The sequence below is a fragment of the Mytilus trossulus genome, chromosome 5 (assembly GCF_036588685.1).
Source record: "Mytilus trossulus isolate FHL-02 chromosome 5, PNRI_Mtr1.1.1.hap1, whole genome shotgun sequence".
Classification (NCBI taxonomy): Eukaryota; Metazoa; Mollusca; class Bivalvia; order Mytilida; family Mytilidae; genus Mytilus; species Mytilus trossulus.
The window spans coordinates 15,822,094-15,842,700 of record NC_086377.1 but is presented as its reverse complement, the minus strand read 5'-3'; positions in this window follow the sequence as shown (position 1 = coordinate 15,842,700).

Genomic DNA, 20,607 nt, shown 5'->3' with positions numbered 1-20,607 from the left:
GTGTTACATATAGTTCAAATGACTTTTAACATCCAATGAATAAAGGCAACCAAAGTATACCGCTGTTTGCAAGTCATAAGTTGACTTGAGAAAAACAAAATTCGGGTAACATACTAAAATCGAGTGACACATACACATGCAGAAGAAAGAACGAAACAAAAGAAACACTGAAGTGCAATAAATGAAACAAACGACAATGCAACATATACACAAACAAACTATAAGATAACAATTGCCATTTTCCTGACTTGATACAGGACATTTTAAGAAACAAATGAACTTGTAAATTCAAAACATTTTATAAACATATAGTTTGTGGTGTAAATTAACATATGCGTGACTGCATCTTCTTTTACAAATTTCTTTTTCTTTTTTTTTAAACATCGAATATAAATGAAAATGTATCACTTAAAACTCTTGTTTTCTTACTTTTTTTATTGTTTTAGCACTAGAACCCTTTATCAATAATCGACTGTACTGACACATCGATTAATTAAGCATTACGTCTTTTTCATGAATTTACCTTTTCACCTTGAATTGACATAAAATTTTATAATGAAAAAAAAACCAGGTGTTGCAACATTTCATCTGCTTGGAATTTTCTTACTCAAGCAAACATTCAAATAACTGACACTTTTCATTTTCGTATGTGTGTTTTAAAAATGATAAGTTACAAAGTTTGATATGATAAACTTTACGCTGTCCGGAAATGGCGCAGAACTAAATGTTTTGAACTTTGGTGAATAGCTTTTAATTCGGATGCATACCACACTCTTTAAATAAATCATATAAAAAGCGTTGATTATTTATTACATATTCAAATTCTTTGTCCTTCATTTTAGTGTTCGTTTCAATTTTAAATGTATTCGACATTCTAATGCTTGTGAATACTTATATGATTTTCAAAGACCATATATGATTGTTTGTACAAAACTCGTGTTTAAAAAGATTTCTGTTCATAGTTTTGTGTTGGGTTTATGAGGCTTAGTTTTTGGTTTTCTGTTATATGCATGTCTTGTATACTATTACTTTTTTGTTTGTTTTATTTTTCCTTTTTAGTCGTGGCGTCGTCAGTTTATTTTAGATCTATGCGTTTGAATGTTCCAGTGGTATCTTTCGGCCCTTTATTATTATATATTGTTTAATACGCTTGCTTCTATGATTTGACATTTCGAATAGAGATTTTTCGTCTAAAATTTTTAAAGATTTTATTATTTGTTTTCATCTTACTTGTTGGTCGAGTAAAGGCAACAGTTGTATACTGCTGGTTACAAACTAAAACTGATGTAACACATCAACTATAAAAGGAAAAACTGTATTTAGTGGTATTATATTTTAAAAGAAAGGAGATGGTTCAAAAGGTACCAACTGTACACCACTAATAGCTGAATAGTAGTTATTTTTACGATACGAAGAATCCATTAAAAATCTTTCCCGACATAATGCAAAAACATCTAGCATAGTTGGTTTTTTTTTACTTTTATACGCGTACAAATTTTGACGGGACATAATATGGTACACAATTGTCCAGTGTCCGTCCGTCTGTTCGTCTATCTGTCCGTCTGTTCGTCTATCTGTCCGTCTGTTCGTCTGTTCGTCCGGCGTAAACATGTCGCACTGTAACTTGAGCACGACTTATCCAAATTTCATGAAACTGTATATAGTTGTTTCTTATGATGGTTAAATGATCTCTATACTTTTTTGTGCAAGTAAAATTAAAACTTTTTGAGTTACAGCATTTTGTAACTAAAACAGGGGTGATTTTTTTCACATGTCGCACTGTATTTAAAAATATTTTTTATTATTGCTTAACACTTTACACACTTTTTAGATATATTAGTCTTAAGATCTGTATACTTGTTGGTGATGATTCAAAATTTCATTTTTGAGTTATTGAGTATTTTGTAAAAAAGGGAGAGGGTTTTTGTTCATGTCGCGCCGTATCTCAATAGCAATTTATGATGATTGCTTTAAACTTAACACACAAACGTAAAAAATCGTTGGTGTTAACATAGATATCAATAATGAGGAATTTTGGATCCTCGATGATCTACAACTTTGTACTTGTTTGGTTTTATAAATATTTTGATACGAGCGGCGTCACTGACGAGTCTTATGTAGACGAAACGCGCGGCTGGCGTACTTAATTAAACTCCTGGTACCATTGATAACTATTATTTAATCGCGTAGTGAAATGAACTATTTGTGGATTCATATAGATTCTATATAAATTATGGAATATTTTAAATCTCGATCTCTTTCTTTAATTAATTTTTACATACTTTTGATTTTCTACCCTGTATGGTAACATTGCCTATGTCACATTTCAAAATTGTTGTAATACATTGAACATGAAATATATGTGACGTATACAGTTTTCTGACGTCAGACACGCGAATCAATGAATGTGTTTGTAGATAGATGTTGTTTGTGTTCTGTTTAATTGTTTCTTTTAAAAAGTTTACACGAGGATGACTGCTTTACCCATATTTTGACTATTTTATTTATTATGTCTGTTTAGTTCATGCATTATTGTAAATATAACGGAATTTTATGAAACTGTCATCAAAGTGAGGATAAGCGCTTTAAAACCATGTTTAATCCACCATTTTCTACATTTGGAAATACCTGTACCAAGTCAGGAATATGACAGTTCTTGTCCATTCGTTTTTGATGTATATTTTGTTATTTGATTAGGCCTGTGGTTATAGACTTTCCGACAAGATTTTCCTCTCAGTTCAGTATGTTTGTGATTCTACTTTTTAATTCACTTTGATCATTGTTTTGTTCGTTAATGATAGTTTAATTTAGTGAATCAATTTAAAGAAAAACACACAAATGTTCAGGTGCCTTATTTTCATTAATCATCTTCCCTTTGTCATAATCAGGTTATAATATGTGTTCAAATATTTTTTTCAGTGGTGTAACGATTGACATTCCATTTGAAAATGCAATAGCCATTCCAAGATAACCGGAATGAGGACATTTGCCATTATTGTCCGAAATTTTGCATTTTTCGTTTGCCTTAGAATACGGACAGTTTCTAATATAGATACATGTACCAGAAGCACCAGGAACTAGCGGAATATTTAAGCATAATTGATTGTACATTCTGAATGATGTAGTAGCAGGAAGAAAACCCGGAGATATCTGGAAAGAGCTGGTTGTGCAATCATTACCGGAAATGTCGGATTTCCATTTGCAACAGCGACAGCTTGGCCCAAAGTTTTCAACTCAACTTCAATCATCCTTTCTGGTTCAAATTCTGTTTTACAGTCTTCAATCGTCGTCACCTGTCCAAATGCCATAGTCTCTACTTCAGAATGTGTTAATGTCAGAAGTTCATAATATATGCAATTGTCATTAAGGTACTCATTCGACATTCCTACAGCAAAAATGAAATACATGTTTGGTAATTTAACTATAATAATTGTATATTTACAATGTTAAAAAAATATACAGAGCGTTTTTTAAAATGGCTAATAATTCAACGCTTATTTTGTTCTTCCTATCGTTATCGGGGGAAGTGTTTTAACATTTTATACTGATTTCTATAGTAAAAATTGTGAAGACGTATGCGATTATTTGTTTGTGTATTTAATATTTAAATAAACTTATGTAATATCCAGCAATTTCTTATATCAAAATGTGATGCACCTTAACATGTTTATCTAAAGAAACATAGACTTAGGCTGTAAAAATAACATATTGAAGACGACATGTTTTCATCAAAGACATTTGCTCATAATTATTTTGTCGATTTTTACTGCGATTTATGAATTACGAATGGTTTATGACATCTAAGTGAATCGTAAGTGAATTAGTTGCACCGTCGTGTCCTAATAAAATTAAATTATTTTTTTAGAACACTTTTAATTTAGCAGTATTCCATAGTTTGGTTGTAACCATTTCAGAGGGAAAACAAAAATATATTCATACATTTTCCTTCCTTGAGTAAGACAACAAAAGAACTATAAATGTTCAGCAAAATGATTTTAAAAGTTGCCTACATTCAACCAAAAATCCTATAGATATGTTAAACATAATTTCTATCACCAATCAATTAATCGGTTTCTTACAATTTTAGGTGTCCGTTTTTAAATCATACCTACAAATTTATACGTGTTTCGAAAGAGAATTTGCAGGCTTTTTCAGTTGAAAAAATGGCCTATATTATCCTCTTATATTTATATTTCACATATATTTAAATGTACCCTAAGACGTTTCTGAGAAAGAAACTGACTAGTAATACCTTATATCGTACAGAGAAACACATACATACTTAAGTATAAATGAGAATGAGAGTTTTTTGCTTGGTCCAGAACCATGGAATTTGGATTCACTGTACTTTGAGCAGTCATTTGAATAACTGCAACATCAATACCTGGCTGTGTGTCCGAACCTGTTTCAAAATCACATCGCACTGCATTGCCACATTCAATTCGCTGTTCCGTTTCATCTTTAACAAAAACACGAAGATCTTTCTTATGAATTGCATTGTTTTTTCGTGAAATCATGCTTTGTTCATCCAACAAAACATGAGCGCAAGTAATGAAACTTGTTTTGTTAAAGTAAAGCAACATGCCACAAAGCGTACCACTCATTGTAGTACTTTCAATATGATCGCCTACCATTAAATTAGTAAGATTCACAGCTCCTTCAATCACATCAGTTTGAACTATCGTTCCATCCAAGGCTACAACAGAATCTGGGAAGTGTCTTTCACCAATTGGAATAAAGCCTTTAAGTCCACAAGTAAAAGTTGCACACTTCTCTACAGTAAATTGATTCCTATTTTTGAAACACTTTGACCGTATTAAAGAAGGAATAATGGAAAAGAGATTGGAATGGTCACTAAACAATTGATGGGCATTCTTCGAAGACAGCCCGTGTAACAAACAAAAAGAGCACGACTGCCCGCGCAGCAATTGTTCGTGCTCCTGCTTTATACCTTCTCCTTCTATGCACATTCCTTGAGTAACTTTTTGAAAAATTGGAATGCCTTTGTAGTGCTTCGGTTAACCATGGATATTGTTTACAACCACAACAACAATATGTAATAAGTCAGAACAGAAGAATTCTTCCGAAGATTTGTTTTTACAAATGCATTTAAAGGCCGGATAAAGGTTTTTGATTTTGTGTGACTTTTGTTGACTTATATAAAACATTCGACTTATCTGCCAAGCTATTGCCTTAGCTGTGTCTATGTGTTTTTTGTTTTCATAACTGACGCTGGTTTTGGTAGACAAACATATTGATGCTTTAACAGCTTTTATCAAACGTCGAATTGAACATGTCCATTGGTTGCACTTGAAAAGATACCTGCAACACAGGCTATTCCCATTTTGTACACACATATCAAATATATGTACGGTGTCAGTATGAGAAGTATCGTCCGCTATCAGTCTCTTTATTATACTTATTTCTTCTCGTTTCTGTAAAATTTCCATGCGAGCTCCTGAAAGCATTCATTTGATAATGTATGTATCCCTATACAGTTGCAATAACTCTTTATTTTACAACCAAACTGTAGTTTAATATATAATTAGGAAATAACGTTGTCGGTTTTTAATTGACAAATACTATGATTATATGAATCGATAATAAGTAATAATGACTCGAGAGGAAACATGGCGATACCTGTATCTTGTCATTGCACAAGTTCATGTTTTTCTCTAACTGTTTACAAAGTCTTTACACTAAATCCATTGGCTGTTGGATATGTTCATGGTTTTTTTTATTTGTTGGTTGTGAGTGGTATTAAACTAGCTGTAAGAATAAGCGAGGATCTCAAACTATTTCTTAGTGTCTTTTAATTGTTTGAATGTACAAGCTTCCTCCACGGCCACGCTGTGTTTTTGTTCAGATGTATTTCTATTTGTATCCAACAGCTGATAGGTTAAGACTTTCTCAACGTATTTTTATAGTTCGTTCTTATGCTGTACTGTTACCTCACTGTTCCATATTAGGGATGGGTTTGAAATGCGCTGACATGTGTAATCCCGCACACGTTTTTTTTATATGATACATATTTGATTTTCGTTAATTTTTTGTACATAGATTAGGTCGTTAGTTTTCTCGTTTGAATAATTTTACCTTTGTCATTTCGGAGTCTTTCATAACTTACTATGTGGTATTTGATTTGCTCATCGTTGAAGCCGTTCGGTGTCAATTTAATATGTCATTGCATCGCATATGAAGAGTTGTCTCATTTGCAATCATACAACATCTTCTTTTGTATACTTACTTTATTTATGAAAACTGCCTGTATTGTTGGTTGTAATTGGCATTAATTCGGTAATGTCTCATTAAAAAAAGAAACCAATAGCAACAACCCCTTCATGGTAACCCAACTGATGACAGGTTAGGGTTTGTTAACCTTATATTCAAAAATGGGAAAACAAATGTAAATGCCAACAGGAGATGTATCTTTTTTGAGAAAAAAAAACAGTGCAAGTGTTCTAGCTGATATTTGCCCTTCAAACCCTTTTTTTAAAATTTGATGTCTTCACAGCCTTAAATCTTACCTCCTTCAATTGCCTCGCAATCCTTATTTTGGAGTCTTTTATCATTCATACAGTGGATAATGTAACCATCGCATCGAACCAGTTCATCATCTACTGATTATTGTAATATACAGAAATAGAATTGCATCCGAAAACATTTGAATTTTATATTCTTCTTAACATTTTCGAGTAAGCCTATATGCATCTTTTTCCTATTTGTTTGTATACTAGTTTGAACATTCAAGTGATCAGTGTTGTGTGTTTGTGATGAATTTTGATTTCACCAGGTACCCTTTTGAATGGACCCTGATGTATAATGTTTGTAAATACTATTTTCAGATATAAATATTATATCGATACCGTAGACGTGAATAAAAAAGGCTGAAAGTTTAGTAAAAAATATAAGTACCACGGAATATGATAAGAAAAATATTGCATATAATAACACATTAAAATCTTAATGAAACATTTAGTAAAAAGAATGTGCAAGGCTGCTTGATAATTTTTATATAAAAATGTGTACTATTTTGATGTGTTTTGTTCGTGAGACTATTTATTGACATTCGGATAAACGTTGTTTTTTTTTAAATCAAAAGTAAAGTTATAAATCGTACCTAGTGTCCCTGCCTCACAAACTGTCTTAGATAGTCTTCGATCAGTCACACAATGGATAATATAACCCGCACTGTGTACTAATTCACTGTCATCTCCTGGTAAATGTAATTTTATTTAGTAAGAGATTCATTCCAAAAATCATTGAAAACATATGAAGATCATTAAAAAAAAGTGGATATTGCCAATGAGGCAATAAAGTGTATTTAAAATAATGAAATGGCAACTGCAGTTAATTCATTACAGTTCAGAAATCTAGCTTGCAGTCAATTATGATCCTTATAGTCTATGTTTGAAGTATTCAGTAGTTATGATTTACCATTTTCTCTAAAAACACCACTGAATAGTCTTAAACGCTACTGCACAGTGCATATGTTAGAACAGTAATTAAATCATGACAACGGACAAGAAAGACAAATAACTTTAAATCAGATTTATAGAATAACTAATCAAAAAATCAAAATAAAGAAAGCATTCAACGAGTGACCGAACAACACATTAATTCACGAATGCGCGTAGTGCATGAATTAATTATCAGTGTTGTTTGGTCACGAGTTAAATATTTTTCGATACTTGAATTTTTTAATTATTTATTCTTTTGATTATATTGTCAAAATGCTTTTTTAAACAAATTAATGTAAAACACTTAAGGAACTTTAACTTTTTTTACGCATTCACAATTTGTTTTGATCCGCCTTTATCGACGTCTTGACAACGCCTATTGTTGTATGACGTCAGAGAGTGAAACAACCACCTGTATTTCACGTGAAATTATCGGGTTTTTTTTAACTTGGAAATCAATGTAATTCATTGAAACCAATATGATAAAATGAATTATTGTTCAGTCTCATCATATTATGTTAAGATCAAAATATAACAAAGAAGATGTGGTATGATTGTAAATGAGACAACTATCCACAAAAGACCAAAATGACACAGAAATTAACAACTGTAGGTCACCTTACAGATTCAACCATGAACGAAGCCCATACCGCATAGTCAGCTATATAGTCCCCGATAAGACAATGTAAAACAATTCAAACGAGAAAACTAACGGCCTTATTTATGTAAAAAGATGAACGAAAAACAAATATCTAACACATAAACAAACGACAACCACTGAATGTACAGGCTCCTGACTTGGGAGAGGCACATACATAAATAATGTGGCAGGGTTAAACATATTAGCGGGATTCCAACCCTCCCCTAACCTGAGACAGTGGTTAAACAGTACAACATAAGAACGAACTATAAAAATCAGTTGAAAAAGACTTAACTCATCAGATGGACAAACATACAAGTGGACGTGTCCGGATACTTATACATCCCGACACAAAAAGACACAATGAACAGATCTGAGAGCACTTGCAGTTATCTGACAGCTGGTTGATAGCCACTCACAACTAATAAAAATTCATGCATCTAAAACTAAACTATCAATACTTGCACATCGAACATCCAATGGATTTAAAGTAAAGACAGCCAGAGAAAACATGACCTTGTGCAATGCCAAGTTACAGGTATCGACATATAGTAGATTCATAAATATGTATATGTATATAACATAATAGATAGTAATATTTAGTTAGCTTTTAATTTACTGATAACAAAATCAATATTTATACCAATAAAAACAACATGATTGTTTAAGACTGAATCCACGTACGATTAACGATATGTAAAGATTAGTTGTGTTACTGCTAATTAACTTGTATTTGACGACTTGAAAGATAATGTCATTAAGTTTGTCATATATGCTAGTTAGAAATCGTTCATCGTTGTTATGATCAATAAGAATGTCATCTGTTAAAGCAGACCTTGCATTGAGAATCTCTTAAATCTCAAGTTTATTGGGATATATTGAAATCAAACAATAACTCAAATGTGTGTCGTGTTAAGAAATCATCAACATCTCTAAAAGGCACATTGAAACATGGGAAAAAAAGGAGTTTGTCGGACAATAAGATTACGCAGTGAGGTTCCTTTCGAATATCGACTGCCAGTTGAAATGGCAATTCATTATACTTACACAGTTATGTTGTGGATCTGTACACATATTTCATTTCCTGTGTTTTGTGCGTAAACAATTGTACAGTGCAGTGTAAAGCGTATAACAATCGGAAGTATTGATAGTACGGCAAACTTGTAAATGGTGTAGATTTTATAATTGATATTAAGAATTTTAATAGCCACATTTCATTAAGACCCTAGGAGGAACACGTTTTATTTAAATCTTTCTAAGGCAAATTACTTTAAATTGGCAGTAAGTTTTCAATTAAAAAACATCGTACTCGAACACTACATCAACCATGATGCATGTTGTTATCTTTCACAGTTACGTTGTATGTCCAACTGTAACCTACCGAAAAAGACTTTACACAAGGTTTGTACTGACATAATCACTCAGATGGTGCAACCAGCTCTAGAGCAGGATCTGCTTATCCTTCTGTAGTTTGTGGTGCTGTTCTTTTTGCCCAGTCTGTAATGTTTGACGTTGTGTTTTTTGTACTTTTGCTCGTTATTGCAATGGCGTAGTCAGTTTATTTTCGACTGATGAATTAAAATGTCCCGTTAATATATTTCGTACTTATCTAATTTTAGATATCCAGTAAAAACACTACTTAAAATTTTCAGCACAACTTATAATAGATCTTATTTTGTACATTGTTTGTGTATCTCGTGCTTAAACACACCTGTCTTACAGTAAGATAATGTTGAGTGTCGCAAACATGTTTTACCCATTCACGTTCAGTATACATGAATATTTGGAGAGAACTCACCAATGATCCCGGCTTTCTGCGAGTTGAGTGAAATCTTGAATCTGAAATAATCACCATAAAACTATCCAGTATTAACATCGAATACTCAATGTAAATAGTAGACTGTATTTGATATACATATACATGTCGCAAACGTCGGCAGTTTGTGGCATCCTCCACTGAATCAACACTTGCATTGCTTGGATACATTAATTCGAATAAATCAATATATGATGTGCATTTGCCGCGTTTTATTTTCTTTGTTTCTACTTCATGTATTTGGTAACTATCGTTCATTTAAAAAGTTCAGAAAGTCATGGTCGTAAGTTTTTGTTTTAAATCCTTTAGGAATAATTTGTATTTCGGTTATTACAATGACTGATAAATTCTGTATCGAATGCAAGTGTGGAATGTAGTGGCTTTCTATTAGATCGTTTGTTTGTTGGTTTTTGTTAGAAAGTTCAATTATATCGATTGATACAGTCTATTGCATGTTCGTCCTACAAAAAGTAAACAGAAAAAGTCAGAGTTACATCAGTTACAACTTAAAGGACACACTTACAATTGTCTGATATACATTTTGGTACCACTATAAGCCTACATATTATTAAAATACAATGAATTATTGTAAATTGTACATTATTTATGCTAATCCTCAAAATATGAACACAAAAAATTGTAATAATAATTTACCCTAATGTCGACACAAAGACAATTTTGCATAACCGTTTTTTTTTATAATTTTACTCGTTAAGATGCATGTATTTGTTCCATAGCAATGGATGACATAGCTATAAAGGGACAATGGTGCTGTATTGCTACTTCAAGATCTCATTCTTTATTTAAGCGTCCGTACCCTTCCGGTTGGCGTTTTATCCTTTTCCTCTTCTTATTCTTTACCTCTGTAATAATTAACGTAAATCAGTTAAAAAGAATAAGCTATGGCATAGTCATATTTTTTAACAAATATTTTGTATATTAATATTATAGCAATCACTGTGTTAAGCATTACTAACTAATGTGAAATGCAGTGTCTGAGTCTTTTTTAACTTATGTAGAAATGGCATGTATTTTCTGAGGTTGCTTATTCGAATCCCACATATGGCAGGTACATTCCATCGTAATCTTCATACCACATCGTCTTTACCATGTATTAACTGTTTTTCATTGGACGTTCATTTCACAAAAATCAATAAAACTATCCTTTAAAATAGTTTTATTCGTTAATCAAATTGATCCAAATAGGATTGATAATTTCCCCTTTCCATTTTGTATGATACCTGTATGTATTAAAGTAGACCAACGAAGTACAATTTATTAAGTCATTATCTTTTTATTCAAAAGGAAACACTTTCACATATCCAGTATGAAGCAGACTTGTATGTCTGTAGCTTTCAACAAGGGCAAACTATGTATGATCTACAATCGACTACGAAATTAAACTTTGTACACGTTATAACAATATATGACTATACGATTAAAAAAGAGATATACTGATCGACCTTAGAAACGCAACAATAGATCAGTCTTTGTATCTCCTTTTTTCAAAGTATTCATTTGTTTTGTATTTTTTTAACAAAATTATGAACAGAAAGTCCTTTCATTGCTTCAACATGTTCAATGTTTAAAAAAAATACCAGATCGAAAATTGAATTGATTACGTCACTTTCAACATTCACATATTATGCTATACACTGAAATCCTGGTTTTATTCTTATCAGTGAAGGTGTAACCGTCAGAAGCAATGACTGTCTGTAACAAACGCCAAATGATTATCAGAAAGGCCAATCAATTCTGTTCGGCACGTTTTTGGTTTCTATTTTTCACTTTCTGATTGTACCGTTGTTCCACCAATTACAATGGGTTTTGGAAACTATGCGGTTGAAACCTTAATGCTTGAAATGTTTTTCTGCAGTCGATTCTTTGGCAGTTCAGTTAATAGGAAACATTTATGGCATAACTTTGTGCAACATGTCATTCAGCAATGTAATTAGCAGTTGACGTTGCGGCCGTAGGTCTGTCTCGCAAATGACGTTGCGTAATCAAATTCTATTGACGTTGCATTGTCACTACATGTTAATTTGGTCAATGATGGTCTTCAACAAAGCCCTTTTACCGGTATCATTGTAGAAAGGACAGTAAAACGAGTTTTTGTCGTCAAAATGTCTGTTTGCGGCACGTTCACGTTTTCCTGTTTGCAGTATTCTAATGGGTTAAATTAATTTTTTTATATCAGTATTTGCAATATGGTTGTTGTGATGCAACATTTCTAAACTGATTACTGTGGCCAAGGATTGACAGAACTGTTTCACAAAGAAAACAAAAGAAAAACAGTTTTTTTTTTGGAACGAAATGTCGCTTGATGAAATTCTTGCAATCTCAATAACTCGGTAGGTTTAATAAACAAAGTTATATAAGCCAGATATTGATTCTTTCGAAAAAGGAAAAAAATATGGTAAGCATTAGAGGTAGTTGTATGAGGATCAAACATGATTTGGTGAAAGAAATCTACAAAATGAGTGTTGCGTTTCTAAAGCCGGTCAGTATATATCTTGTGTCTGATAACAAGTCATGATTGAAATTGGCATTTGTATTTGTAGTTATTTTGTATCAAGAACACTCACCGACTTTGTCTTTATTTTCTCTTTGAAACGGGGTATCTAAACTGTAAAGAAAACACATAGAAGATATTATTGCATAATTATGTGCATGCAATCAATTTATCGATTACATACTTTTTTTTAACATAAACCATAACTCTTTTTTGAGCACTAAAACATATTCACATTCTGTAAATAAACCGTTCCAAAAAATAGTGATTTTTACATAAAAAGAGAAATACACATGTAATCTAGTTACCTAAAAAAACGACGCATGCAATTTTTTTTTTAACAAAGGCAAAATGCGTAAATGGTTATCGGATTGATAATGATGTGGCATAAATAAAATCCCGAAATACGACAAACACCAATGTAGAAAACAGAACATAATAAACTAAGTATACACTAAAACGAACCAACCAAGAAATTCACATTGGAAATATCGGATGTTTTAGATGCTTAAACAGATTTTTTTTTAGGTGGCAAACGTCGAGTTGCTCATAAAAAAACACACAGGACCCGCCCACGATAAACATTTTTGAACTGATTTTTTTCGTTGGTTCTCATGTTGTAATGGTACAACACTGTCCCTGGCTATGGGTAGGTTAAGGATCCCGCTAACATGTTAACCCCCCTCACCCCGACCCCACCCCCCTCATTCTGTATGTATGTGCCTGTCCAAAGTTAGGAGCCTTATGTCATTGTTGAAGGTCGTACGGTGACCTATATTTGTTAATGTCTGTTTTATTCGGGCTCTTGTGGATAGTTGTATCATTGTCAATTATAACAAGTTATCTTTTTTTTCTTTCTTTATCTTGTTGTCATCTATAAAACAGATATTTAGTAACGATAAACCCTTATTTGATGACGTTATTTAAGTGCCAAATGCATGCATTCAACATCATCATGTGAACTCTTTTTGTGCAAACAGGAGCCCTCTAGAAACTGCTAGATCACGAAAAATGTATCGACTTGGAGATAAGCCTTACGGTGACTTATGCCATTTTGGTCTTTTGTGGATAGTTGTCTCATTGGCAATCATACCACATCTTCTTTTTTTATATTAACTGCTTAGAAATGGAAAATTAACAATAAAACAGTTGACATTGTTGCATATGTCTAAATAGTGTGTTCTTAACCGATCCTTATTGTCAGCGTATAAAGGTTAGTCATAATACGAGGCAAACGTAACTGTATCTGTCTTATCTTTTATTGTCAGGTCGATTGTATATATGTGTTCAACATAGTCACCAAACATTGTATTATCCATCTATAACATAACCTGAAGTTGGGGGAAAATGCTTGTGTGTTTCAATTCTTTTTTTAAAAGAGACTCCTACCTGAAGTATGCCTCATAATGGTCACGATACAAATCGATAAGAAGCGGAACCCATTTGTGGTATATATTATATAAGAAATTAATTGTGAAGTCTTGATTTAAATGATCAACAATCAAATGTGCTTTCTAAAAAAAATGCTGTAGATTCATGTTTTTAACATTTATGATAATTTTTTATCATTTGATATAGACAAAAAAATAACTGATTTTTAGTGAATCACAATCCCATTACCATGCAACCAATTTTCCCCGTTCGTCCTTAAATAATGAAAAACAGATCAGTTTTAATTATCACAAAGACGGAACTCGACCGTATTAACATTCAAGAACAATCATTAACAAGTAAAATAAGCTTAAAGTTTGGATAGGATTTCGATTTGTTTCTTGGAATGGACTCTATCATGGCAAGGTAAAATACTAGGCTGTTGATCCCGAGTATTGATTCGACAAACTCATGCTTAGCGTTTACCAAAAAAAAGTACTGCCAATATATACCTGTTCATGACGGGTTTTGTGGAGAACACCAATCATGCATATCACCTTTTTGCTAAGTTGTCGTTCTTGTGTTTAGATACAAAATATCGATAAGTTATGAACATCATAAATGTAGATATAATTTCTTTTATCATAACCAGAAAATTTGACAAATCATATTTTGCAAATCTTGAAAAATTACGATAAGTTGAGATGCGGATTATAATACAATTCCAATTTAGAGATAATTTGTTTCCTCTAAATTGTCATTTGTCATCGAGTTATGTCCCTCTTTTTTTTGTAGAAAAATGAAAATAAAGTCATCCGGATATTGTTCCCGTCATCAGGCCAACTGATAAGTCATACAAGACTTCCGGTTTTAAACTTGCACATAATTTTCAATTAATGGAAACACAAAACAGTAATACAAAGTAATTGTTTTTTGTCAAAATACAGCCGAGGAAAGGGGCTGACAAGGGGATTGTATTTGTGCCTGTTTTATTTAATATACAAATAGTCTTCTTGTGTGTACAATTGTCGATGATGTTTATGATTAAAAACAAGATTTTTTTTCAAGAACAAACTTCTTGTCTCTTAAGCATACAGGATTATGATTTTTCTGTCTGAAACAACATGTATTTTGATACTCAGTAGATACTATTTTGTTCACTTCCCTTATGATAGTCAATCGATGATCGAGTTTTGATATCGATTCGAAAAGTTTGCACATGAGTCCGACGAATGAACACAGACCGATTACTCGGGGACAGAACAATACTTTTCGTTTTGATAGAGACTATATGAATATAGTATAACAGTTATGGCCTTGGAAACCTTACTTAAATATAATAGTTAATAGCAAATACACTTTATTTATAGTCTACGTATGTTCCTAGTATACAGAAACGCGAAAAAAACATGGAATTTGATAAAAAAAAAAATAAAAAAAAAAAAATTGGAATTTTGAAAAAAAGGGAATAGGTTTAAACAGATGTCCTGTCTCCAAGTATCTATAAATGGTATTACCTGTTCTGAAATTTACCAGACATAATTCTCCCTTCAACGGTTTAAATACTTTCAACCAAGCTCTAACTGCACGCCATTTTGCTATTTGATATAGCAGTGATCGCTTTAGAGAAGAAACTTGAAATTGATGGTTAAGCAAGTACACCTTATTTATAGAATACGTATTTTTATTTATACAGTTTACATAGTTTTAATCAATCTCTTAATGTCCGCGGGTGTGTTGTTCTTACATTAAATAGATAAGAGATAACATTAACGCCTCCTCCGTCTGCCTTAGAGTTATAAAACAAGAACTGTTCAAAGAGTAGTGATGTAGTGATACAATAACATGTATAAGAATCCTTCGACCATTATCTAATCTGTTCAAATATTTTTCGGGGAAAATTAGAGTTCGACATAATTGAACATGCATAACTAATGAATTAGATGTATGCGTAGTAAGTCAGGTTCTGAAAGAAGTATTGGTCAGTAATTAAGTGTACTTACAATTGATTTATCGTGAGGAAAGTACAGACGTCTTTAATCTAACACTCATCATACACAAAAACAGTATATTTTACTTACCTTTGAAAAATATAAGACCGTCGACAATATTTATCAACCTCCATAATTCAATTGACAGGTTTCGACAATTCAATAAAAATGAATTACTGGTATCGAGCGCTTTTATATAGATATTCAAAAACTTCATTTGGTAATTTATTTATTTAAACTAGAAGTCATTTATATTAAATTTTAAAACATAATGCAATACATTACATGGATTATAGACAAACCGAGTAGATGAAATCAATATTTCCTTTCATTTACCCAAACTTATATATTAAGAATTAGTTTAAAGATGAATTAAAAGTGTTCATGTTAAATGCCGTCTATTGTTATTACTGCAGCAAAATTCTTAAGATAACCCTTTAATAATACGTAAGCTAAATATTGGAATAATACACGGTCTGAGTTTTAAACAAACAGTTATACTGTTCGTATAAATTAATAATGTAATACGTTTATCTATTTAGCTTTGTTTTTAATCAACAATAATTGATGTATGTGGTGTGTACATAATATATATGAGACAATATTTGAAAAAGTCTTAACTTCCATGTCCCGTCTTTCACCAGCAATTATTAACTAGAGTTTATAATGCACCAACTTCACAAAATTGAACATTCTTTTTAATATTGCTTATTATAAAATATAATAATTTAAAGGGTCAACCCTCCCAAAAAACATATTTTCCTCTGTTATTTTCTGAAAACTTAATCATTCAAAGAATTTATAAATTAAGTAAACAGCCTTCCGATTTTTACAAATCTGATAGATTATAGTAAACACTTCTCCATTACTAGTCTGATTTGGTTATAACTAAAGCATGTAAGAAACATTTTCATTTTCAAGGGTATTTTGATTGTTGTCTCCAGGGGTATTTTCCCTCCTGTAACCGCTGATTGTTTCCACCTGTGGACACGTTTGAAAGACCAAAATTTAATTTCTTGTAAACGAAAGTATTAACGGAAATACAAAAATGCCGTAGAAACAAAATATGAATAGTGCGAAACATCAAAACTTGGAAATTAGAAATTTCGATATTAACAAGACCATATCAACTTTATATTTAATTGTTTTAGCCTCAACGAAGCCTTCAAATGAATTTAAATTTTATACCCCAGGAGTAGATTACCTTAGCCGTATTTGGCACAACTTTTTGGAATTTTGGGTCCTCATTGCTCTTCAACTTTGTATTTATTTGGCTTTTTAACTATTTTGACATGAACGTCACTGATGAGTCTTATGTAGACGAAACGCGCGTCTGTCGTATAAAATTGTAATCCTGGTACTTTTGATAACTATTTACACCACTGGGTCGATGCCACTGCTGGTGGACGTTTCGTCCCCGAGGATATCACCAGCCCAGTAGTCAGCACTTCGGTGTTGGCATGAATATCAATTATATGGTCATTTTTATAAATTTTCTGTTTACAAAACTTAGAATTTTTCGAAAAACTAAGGATTTTCTTACCCCAGGAGTAGATTACCTTAGCCGTATTTGGCACAACTTTTTGGAATTTTGGGTCGTCAATGCTCTTCAACTTTGTATTTATTTGGCTTTTTAACTATTTTGATATGAGCGTCACTGATGAGTCTTATGTAGACGAAACGCGCGTCTGGCGTATAAAATTGTCATCCTGGTACTCTTGATAACTATTTACACCACTGGGTCGATGCCACTGCTGGTGGACGTTTCGTCCCCGAGGGTATCACCAGCCCAGTAGTCAGCACTTCGGTGTTGGCATGAATATCAATTATATGGTCATTTTTATAAATTTTCTGTTTACAAAACTTAGAATTTTTCGAAAAACTAAGGATTTTCTTACCCGAGGAGTAGATTACCTTAGCCGTATTTGGCACAACTTTTTTTAATTTTGGGTCCTCAATGCTCTTCAACTTTGTATTTATTTGGCTTTTTAACTATTTTGATATGAGCGTCACTGATGAGTCTTATGTAGACGAAACGCGCGTCTGGCGTATCAAATTGTAATCCTGGTACTTTTGATAACTATTAACAGATTGTTGATATACCCAAATAAAAAACATATTGAAATTGATGATTAAAGCAACAACACAATATATCAATTCAACAAAAATTGACGAAATAGAAATGAATAACAGTTAATCTAGCTCAAAGTGTCAAATGAATATTTAATATAAATTTATCTAAATGTAATGACTCTAACAAAACAGCAATAGACTATACAATAACAGAGTAGTTATATGGATCTACTGGTTTCCTTTCTCATGTATGATTGTTTAAGTATAGCTACAAGATATGAATTTAAATCCAACATTTAACCTAAGGACAAACTGTAATTGAATAACCGTAATGAAAACAGTTCATACATGTATATGAGACAATATCTGAAAAAGTCTTATTTTTGGCAATAATAATAAAAAAAAAAGACCCGGTATTTTAAGAGGAACACACATTGAGGATCTACGAAATGTTGTCTGTAATTCAAAAATTATTAAATGTGATAACAAAAAAAAATCCATTCCTTTCCTGTTGCCTAAGTGAATCAACTTCAAAAAGTTTCCAATTGGAAAAAGGACTAAGTTTTAGACACTATTTGTGGTTGACTAGTATATCCTGCATTTTTTTTTAATCAAATTCCAATTATTGATTTTAGCATTTGCAAAACAAAAAGTTTAGAAATAAACTTAAATATAGTCAGTTATGTCGGTAACATGAAATAAAGAATATTGAGTAACAGGACAACTGTAACAGGACAGAGTTGGTTTCTAAAAAAACATGCTTTATTTTATATGCTAGTTGAAGAAAAATACATCATTTCAGATTGGTCACAATTGGAAGATAACAACAAACAATGTCATTTATCCGTTGAAACTGTATTTGCAAGATAAAAATCTGCCTAGGTTATTAAAAGTTCTAAACAAAAAATCTTTCTGTTACTATCTACTATACGAGAAATGCTTAGTTTTCTCTGCTGTTATCAAAAGCAAAAACCCTATTTTTACATTCAATATTCTGTATATTATTTTGATATTTATTTAATATGGTGATGATGTGGGAGATATTAGCTAGCAAAATCGAGGGAATTGTTCAAATGATGATACAAGCATGCAAATTACCACGAAGTATCATTATTATATACCTTTTAAGAAAATACCGTTTGCGATAGAAAAAAAATATTTTTCAAGATGGCCACGGCCTTTTCAAAATGGCTGTAGTTTCAAGTTTGAATATACCTATTTTCTGGAAAACTGTTTTTTTTTTGTCATTTTTTTGGTAAAAACATATGATGTTCGGAGGTTTCCTTCCTTACAAGTGATATCATATAAATGGATATTTGACTTGTTTGGGGTTTGAGCGTGCTCAAACAATAGTTACAAAATACAAAAGCATTTACCATTTCGTATATATATTTGTCTATACTAACTAATTTTTGCCACGTATAATAATGATTGTTATTTATCTACTTCGTCGTCAGAAATTACTTATATTCTATTTTTACTGTTGTTGCTGAGTATAAAATCGCATTGCTATAAGACGTGTCACGGTATTTAGTCATCCTACATTCATGAATTTAATTTCGATGTTTTATTTGTTATATTGTTCATACATGTAGTCCATCAGCTGGTAAGGTAAAAATTCAGTTTTGTGTAACATCCCAGGGTACCGCAATTTTTTGGTGTAAATCTAGAGAGTATTGTCTGAAGAATATTTAAACAGGTGTTAGACTTTTGAAAAAGTGTGCAATGGGGGTTAAAAGGGGTCTTATTTAGGAGTATATCAAAAAAATTGTTTAACACATATATAAAGAAAAAAAAGAAAAAAAGTATTCGGTACTATTTCTCTTATCAAATTGAACAAATCATACCCTATTAATACGGAGGCTAGTTTTTATTTAATTTTAAAATCGTATATGACCAAGGAAAAAAGAGGGAGGTTGATATCCAAAGTTCATGATTTTGAATGAAACAAAGTAGTTTTCTTGATAAAAAAAGGTATGTATTTTACATTGAAAAATAGAGCATCAAGTAACTACATGTAAAGGCAGTTGAACAAAATTCAAAGGTAAGAAAGGGAAAAAACATAGATCAATGACAAACACAAACATAAGCAATATTCATCACAGTCGTTAAAAACACACATATAGTCCTACAAAAATAAAGGAACTGTCAGGGTTTCAAGATCTATTTTAAAGTTTTTTTTAACAACAGAATTACCACATTTTAAGGTCGTGAAGCAGGTCAATCCATAGAGTCAGCTTCATTTTCGTCAACGCCATCTACCGAATTATCATCAACATCATCTTCGTCATCATCGTCTGCCATATCAACGATTTCATTAAAAGCATTCATACAATTGCAGCCATCTGTACAGGATAAACCTTGTCGAACACATGAACATCTTTTGGTGGCACAACCAACTTTAAATGAACAGCTTATCAGTATCAATAAAACATTTAACACTGGAGGTTGGTCAACTAAATTGATGCTGATCAAATCGTTCTTTACAATCCAACCATGGTTGTTTGGCGATGGAACAGTGTTGTGTTGAAGAGCAGATTTAGAAATCTTTGCATGAAATTTGGCTCGTTTGATGTACTTTTACATCGCATCTTTTGTTGGGGGCAGTAGATGACAATGAATGTTTCTTGCATTGCAAAAAATATTATAAATCAAAATTCATTGATGTTAGTGTTCTCTTAGCCATAGATATAGCACAAAATAACCTCTTGAGTGTTTTTAACAGTTTTTCTCCTACTTCTTCA